Below are 7809 nucleotides of genomic sequence, written 5' to 3'. Positions count from 1 at the left end.
CTGTAATACTCTGTATCTGGAATAGATTGGCCTACTCTGTAATACTCTGTATCTGGAATAGATTGACCTACTCTGTAATACTCTATCTGGAATAATGGGCCTACTCTTTCTAATACTCTGTATCTGGAATAGATTGACCTACTCTGTAATACTCTGTATCTGGAATAGATTGACCTACTCTGTAATACTCTGTATCTGGAATAGATTGGCCTACTCTGTAATACTGTGTGTATCTGGAATAATGGGCCTACTCTTTCTAATACTCTGCATCTGGAATAGATTTGGTATTCAATTAGGATCCCCATTAGCTGTTATGAAAGCAGCAGCTACTCTTCCTGGGGTCCATGAAACATGAAACATGACATAATACAGAACAATAATAGGCGAGGACAGAACTACATGGGAAAGGCAGAGAGCAGGGTTTGGGGAAACAGGAATCTGGAACAGCTGAAGGACAGAACTACATGGGAAAGGCAGAGAGCAGGGTTTGGGGAAACAGGAATCTGGAACAGCTGAAGGACAGAACTACATGGGAAAGGCAGAGAGCAGGGTTTGGGGAAACAGGAATCTGGAACAGCTGAAGGACAGAACTACATGGGAAAGGCAGAGAGCAGGGTTTGGGGAAACAGGAATCTGGAACAGCTGAAGGACAGAACTACATGGGAAAGGCAGAGAGCAGGGTTTGGGGAAACAGGAATCTGGAACAGCTGAAGGACAGAACTACATGGGAAAGGCAGGGTTTGGGGAAACAGGAATCTGGAACAGCTGAAGGACAGAACTACATGGGAAAGGCAGAGAGCAGGGTTTGGGGAAACAGGAATCTGGAACAGCTGAAGGACAGAACTACATGGGAAAGGCAGAGAGCAGGGTTTGGGGAAACAGGAATCTGGAACAGCTGAAGGACAGAACTACATGGGAAAGGCAGAGAGCAGGGTTTGGGGAAACAGGAATCTGGAACAGCTGAAGGACAGAACTACATGGGAAAGGCAGAGAGCAGGGTTTGGGGAAACAGGAATCTGGAACAGCTGAAGGACAGAACTACATGGGAAAGGCAGAGAGCAGGGTTTGGGGAAACAGGAATCTGGAACAGCTGAAGGACAGAACTACATGGGAAAGGCAGAGAGCAGGGTTTGGGGAAACAGGAATCTGGAACAGCTGAAGGACAGAACTACATGGGAAAGGCAGAGAGCAGGGTTTGGGGAAACAGGAATCTGGAACAGCTGAAGGACAGAACTACATGGGAAAGGCAGAGAGCAGGGTTTGGGGAAACAGGAATCTGGAACAGCTGAAGGACAGAACTACATGGGAAAGGCAGAGAGCAGGGTTTGGGGAAACAGGAATCTGGAACAGCTGAAGGACAGAACTACATGGGAAAGGCAGAGAGCAGGGTTTGGGGAAACAGGAATCTGGAACAGCTGAAACACAGAACTACATGGGAAAGGCAGAGAGCAGGGTTTGGGGAAACAGGAATCTGGAACAGCTGAAGGACAGAACTACATGGGAAAGGCAGAGAGCAGGGTTTGGGGAAACAGGAATCTGGAACAGCTGAAGGACAGAACTACATGGGAAAGGCAGAGAGCAGGGTTTGGGGAAACAGGAATCTGGAACAGCTGAAGGACAGAACTACATACTGTACATTTTAAAATGGCACACAGCTTACATATCAGTGCCTTGCAAAAGTATTCATCCCCCTTGGAGTTTTTCCTATTTTGTTGCATTACAACCTGTAATTTAAATGGATTTTTATTTGGATTTAATGTAATGTACATACACAAAATAGTCCAAATTGGTGAAGTGAAATGAAAAAAATAACTTGTTTCAAGAAATTCTAAAAAATAAATAACGGAAAAGTGGTGCGTGCATATGTATTCACCCCCTTTGCTATAACGCCCCTAAATAAGATCTGGAGCAACCAATTACCTTCAGAAGTCACATAATTAGTTAAAGAAAGTCCACCTGTGTGCAATCGAAGTGTCACATGATCTCAGTATATATACACCTGTTCTGAAAGGTCCCAGAGTCTGCAACACCACTAAGCAAGGGGCACCACCAAGCAAGCGGCACCATGAAGACCAAGGAGCTCTCCAAACAGGTTAGGGACAAAGTTGTGGAGAAGTACAGATCAGGGTTGGGTTATAAAAAGGCATGTGGTAGACTCCCCAAACACATGGAAGAAGGGACTCTGGTCAAATGAGACTAAAATTGAGCTTTTTGGCCATCAAGGAAAACGCTATGTCTGGCGCAAACCCAACACCTCTCATCACCCCGAGAACACCATCCCCATGGATGGTGGTGGCAGCATCATGCTGTGGGGATGTTTTTCATCGGCAGGGACTGGGAAACTGGTCAGAATTGAAGAAATGATGGATGGCACTAAATACAGGGAAATTCTTGAGGGAAATCTGTTTCATTCTTCCAGAGATTTGAGACTGTGACGGAGGTTCACCTTCCAGCAGTACAATGACCCTTAGCATACTGCTAAAGCAACATTTGAGTAGTTTAAGGGGAAACATTTAAATGTCTTGGAATGGCCAAGTCAATGCCCAGACCTCAATCCAATTGAGAATATGTGGTATAACTTAAAGATTGCTGTACACCAGCAGAATCTATCCAACTTGAAGGAGCTGGAGCAGTTTTGCCTTGAAGAATGGCCAAGCTTATAGAGACACCCCAAGAGTCTTGCAGACTTTGGGGGGGTGAATAGTTATGCACGCTCAAGTTGTTTTTTTGTCTTATTTCTTGTTTGTTTCACAATAAAAAATATTTATCATCTTCAAAGTGGTAGGCATGTTGTGTAAATCAAATGATAGAAACCCCCCAAAAATCCATTTTAATTCCAGGTTGTAAGGCAACAAAATAGGAAAAATGGCAAGGGGGGTGAATACTTTCGCAAGCCACTGTATCAGTACATACACACAACATATCTAGGTCAAATAGGGGAGAGGCGTTGTGCCGTGAGGTGTTGCTTTATCTGTTTTTTGAAACCAGGTTTGCTGTTCATTTGAGCTATATGAGATGGAACGGAGTTCCATGCAATAATGGCTCTATATAGTACTGTACGCTTTCTTGAATTTGTTCTGGATTTGGGGACTATGAAAAGACCCCTGGTGGCATGTCTGGTGGGGTACGTGTGTGTGTCAGAGCTGTGTGTAAGTTGACTATGCAAACAATTTGGAATTTTCAACACATTAATGTTTCTTATAAAAAGAAGTGATGCAGTCAGTCTCTCCTCAACTCTTAGCCAAGAGAGACTGGCATGCATAGTATTTATATCAGCCCTCTGATTACAATGAAGAGCAAGACGTGCCGCTCTGTTCTGGACAAGCTGCAGCTTAAATATGTCTTTCTTAGCAGCACCTGACCATATGACTGAACAATAATCAAGATAAGACAAAACTAGAGCCTGCAGGACTTGCTTTGTAGTGATGTCAAAAAAGCAGAAAATCTCTTTATTATGGACTGACGCCACCCCATATTTACAACCATTGAACCTATATGTTTTGACCATGACAGTTTACAATCTAAGGCAACACCAAGTAATTTAGTCTCCTCAACTTGTTCAACAGCCACACCATTGATTACCAGATTCAGCTGAGGTCTTAGAACTTAGGGAATGATTTGTACCAAATACAATGCTCTTAGTTTTAGAGATGTTCAGGACCAGTTTATTACTGGCCACCCATTCCAAAACGGACTGCAACTCCTTGTTAAGGGTTTTAGTGACTTCAATAGCTGTAGTTGCTGACACGTACTGTATATGGTTGAATCATCAGCATACATGGACACACAGGCATTGTTTAATGCCAGTGGCAGGTCATTGGTAAAAATAAAAAGAGTAGAGGGCCTAGAGAGCTTCCTTGCGGTCCACCACACTTTATATGTTTAAGAAGTTTCCATTAAAGAAAACCCTTTGTGTTCTATTAGATAGATAGCTTTGAATCCATAATATGGCAGAGGTTGAAAAGCCATAACATATGTTTTTTCAACAACAGGTTATGGTCACTAATATAAAAGGCTTCACTGAAATCTAGCAGTACAGCGCCCACAATCTTCTTCTTATTAATTTATTTCAACCAATCATCAGTCATTTGTGTTAGTCCAGTACATGTTGAGTGCCCTTCTCTATAATCATGTTGAAAGTCTGTTGTCAATTTCTTTACGGAGAAATAGCATTGTATTTGGTCAAATACAATTTTTTCCAACAGCTTGATAAGAGCTGGCAGCAAGCTGATTGGTCTGCTGTTAGAACCAGTAAAGGCCGCTTTACCACTCTTGGGTAGCGGAATTACTTTGGCTTCCCTCCAGGCCTACTCTGTAATACTGTGTATCTGCAATAGATAGGCCTACTCTGTCTAATACTCTGTATCTGGAATAGATGGGTCTATTCTGTGTAATACTGTGTGTATCTGGAATAGACCATCACACATAGATAGCGCTGTGGTTTAAATTTGAGAATGGAACGTAAAAAAAAATAAGGGGTAATTTGATCAGGATTAGGGCCAGCGTGGATCTCTACATTATCAGAACTGCAATCCTGAAGGATAAAAGTTGGGCCTGCAATCTGTCACAATACTGGAGTCAGATAAACTCTAGACCAAAAAGGTGATCTCATCAAACCGTAAATGATGTCAAAACAGAATATGCTGTACGTCTAGTAGGCTTTATGATTCATGAGTTGATTTGTGATTAAAATGTTTGGACTTTTTGGAAAAGGTTGAGAGACGTTTGTCAGGTACATACCTTAATGACTGTCTCATCATACAGGTTTTCCCTTGTCCATATTGTCCCCGAGACTTCATGTAGGCCTACGGTGTCCCAATAAGGACCATATTCAGGAATACCCCTTTTGCCCTCAGAACAGCCTCAATTCGTCAGGGCATGGACTGACTTTACAAGGTGTCAAAAGCGTTCCACAGGGATTCTGGCCCATGTTGACGCCAATGCTTCCCACAGTTGTCAAGTTGGCTGGATGTCCTTTGGGTGGTGGACCCTTATTGATACACATGGAAAACTGTTGTGTGAAAAACCCAGCAGTGGTGCAGTTCTCGACACACTCAAACCGGTGCGCCTGGTGTAACAGTGTTGCTTCTGTCCCTCTCCTCACCCCAACCTGGGCTTGAACCGGGGACCCATCGACAACAGTCACCCTCGAAGCACCGTTAGCCGTCGCTCCACAAAAGCCGCGGCCCTTGCCGAGCAAGGGAAACAACTACTTCCAAGGTCTCAGAGCGAGTGACGTCACCGATTGAAACGCTACTAGCGCACACCGCTAACTAGCTAGCCATTTCACACCAGTTACACTGGCACCTACTACCATACCCAGTTCAAAGACACTTAAATACTTTTTTCTTGCCCATTCACCCTCTGAATGGCACACATTCACAACCCATGTCTCAAGGCTTAAAAAAGCACGTATTGTTCTTACTCTTCTCAACGAGCAGTGGGTGCTGCCGTGGGCCCCACCCCCCGGTCCCAAAGCACTCACAGGCGGCCCAGTCCCTCCTAGCTGCAGTCAGAGCAGGAGATGTTCACCCCTCCGCGTCCAGACTGCAAATGAATCGCGCATGCGGGAACCTGCCTCTGGCTGATCCCGCCCTGGCTTACATTCAGGGCGGGATTTAAATGTAAAAATGTTCTTGGTCTAAAATAAATCACTGCACAAAAATAAATCACTGCATTTGACTCCCACAGCCTCAGTCACTTACTCACCTCGTCCACTGTGTGTGTGCCTCTCTGTGACATAAGCTAAACATCTAGCTGGCTAGCTCATCACGTCTCAGTCTAAACTGTACACTCAAAAATACAGAAAGGAGTGGGAATCAAACCCTGAATTCAAAGGCTGGTTAAAGACGTTTATTGGAGATGATACACGGGCATACTGCCTGTATTGTAAAGCTGATTTCTACGCCAAACTTAGTGATGTAAGAAAACACATGACAACTCAAAAACATTCTCAAAAGGCAAAGCCTTATAACAGTTCCACCCAAAACAAGCTGCCATTTATGGTTTAAAAAATTGACTCTGCATAAAAGGCTGAGGCCACCATGGCATTAGCTATCGCTGACCACTGTTCCATGCTGGCATGTGATCACATTGGAGACGCATGTAGAGCTGCTTTCTCAGACTCCACTGCTGCTACCCACTTCAAAATGCACAGGACTAAGTGCACAGAAATGATTAATTACTTTCTGAAAAAGTTGGTTACCGATGTGGGTGACCAGCGTTTCAGCCTCCTCCTTGAAGAGTCCACGGATGTAAGTGTTTCTAAGTACCTGGGGGGTTGTGTTAAGGTACTTTAGTGACACCAAGCAGACAATTGTATCAACATTTCTGGGGCTTGTTGAGTTGGATATAGCCTGTGCTGTTGTGGCTTTCCTCGAGAAGTGTTGTCTTAAAAAAGAGAAACTCCTGGGGATATGGACTGACAATGCCTCTGTTATGACGGGGATTAACAATGGGGTCCATAAAGTGCTGAAGGAGGAGTATGGCCTCAAAGATCTGCTTCTTATTCGCTGTGTGTGCCACTCTCTGCAGCTTGCTGTAAGTCATGCTTCCAATGACACCATCCCCCGTCGTGTGGAGTACTTGGTACGAGAGACTTATAACTGGTTTTCAGTGTCTCCAAAGCGCAGGGAGGCCTACAAGGCCATATATGAGACCATCAACTGTGGGGAGAAACCTTTACAGATAACCAAGGCGTGTGCCACACGTTGGCTCTCCATTGAACCCGCGGTTTCACGTATTTTGGACCAGTGGGAGGAGCTTAGGCTGCATTTCGCAGTCACCAAGTCCAGTGAACACTGCTACATGGCTGAGGTTGTATACTCCATGTACAGTGATCCTCAAAACATATTGTATCTGACTTTTTTGAAGTCAGTGCTGGGTGAGGTACAGTTGGCCATCAAGGCTTTCGAAGGATAGCAAGTATATCCTCTTAAGCTACTTGACAGCTTGGTTAGCCTGATCAAGTCTGTGAGCAGCAGGGTGCTGAATCCACTGGCAAATGTTGATGTACTCAAAGGGCCAATAGATGGATATACATCAGTCCCAAACCGTACCTTGTTTACCTTTTTGAGTCAAAGGCAGCTGAGCTCCACCTTGCGCCTGAGGATGAAAACAACGTCCGAAAGCGGTGTGTAGCCTTCACCATCTCCCTCACTAATGAGTTGAGGGTGAGACTGCCGGACAACATCGAAGCATTGCAGTACATGTCAGTTTTCAATGTGGAGGAAACTCTAAAGCACAATAAGAGCCCTGGAGAAATAGAAAAAATAGCCAAGCTCCTTGGCTACTCCCCTGCAGAGATAGACAAGATTGTCCAGCAATGGCGTACCATCCATCTTAGTAAATGGAATGAGACAAAAAACACACTGGGCTTCTGGAGAGAGATTTGGAAGTTCAGGGATGCAGCTGATATCAACCCGTTTCAAGAACTTGCCACGGCTGCTGTGTCTGTGTTGTCCTTGCCACACTCGAATGCTGAAGTCGAGAGAGTATTCAGCCAGATGAGTGTGGTAAAAAGCAAACTTAGAAATCGAATGTCCTTGCAGACCCTTTAACTCCATCCTGTACATTCAATATGGACTGAAGCTGTCTGGTGAGGCTTGCTATGAGCACCAGCTGCCTGATATTGTTTTGCAGCTTTCTGGCACATCAGCTGCTTACTCATTTAAGTCAGCTCCCTCAGTTGCTGAACCTGCCATAGAGAGCCTTGACCAAAATGACGATGACCCACTCTTTCTGTGAGCCAGCACAGCCTGTGTGTGTGTGGAGGGGGGTCTGGAAAAAATTAAAAATAACCTGAATTAG

Source organism: Coregonus clupeaformis, unplaced genomic scaffold (genome assembly GCF_020615455.1).
Source record: "Coregonus clupeaformis isolate EN_2021a unplaced genomic scaffold, ASM2061545v1 scaf0002, whole genome shotgun sequence".
NCBI lineage: Eukaryota > Metazoa > Chordata > Actinopteri > Salmoniformes > Salmonidae > Coregonus > Coregonus clupeaformis.
Note: the sequence above shows the minus strand (reverse complement) of the source record.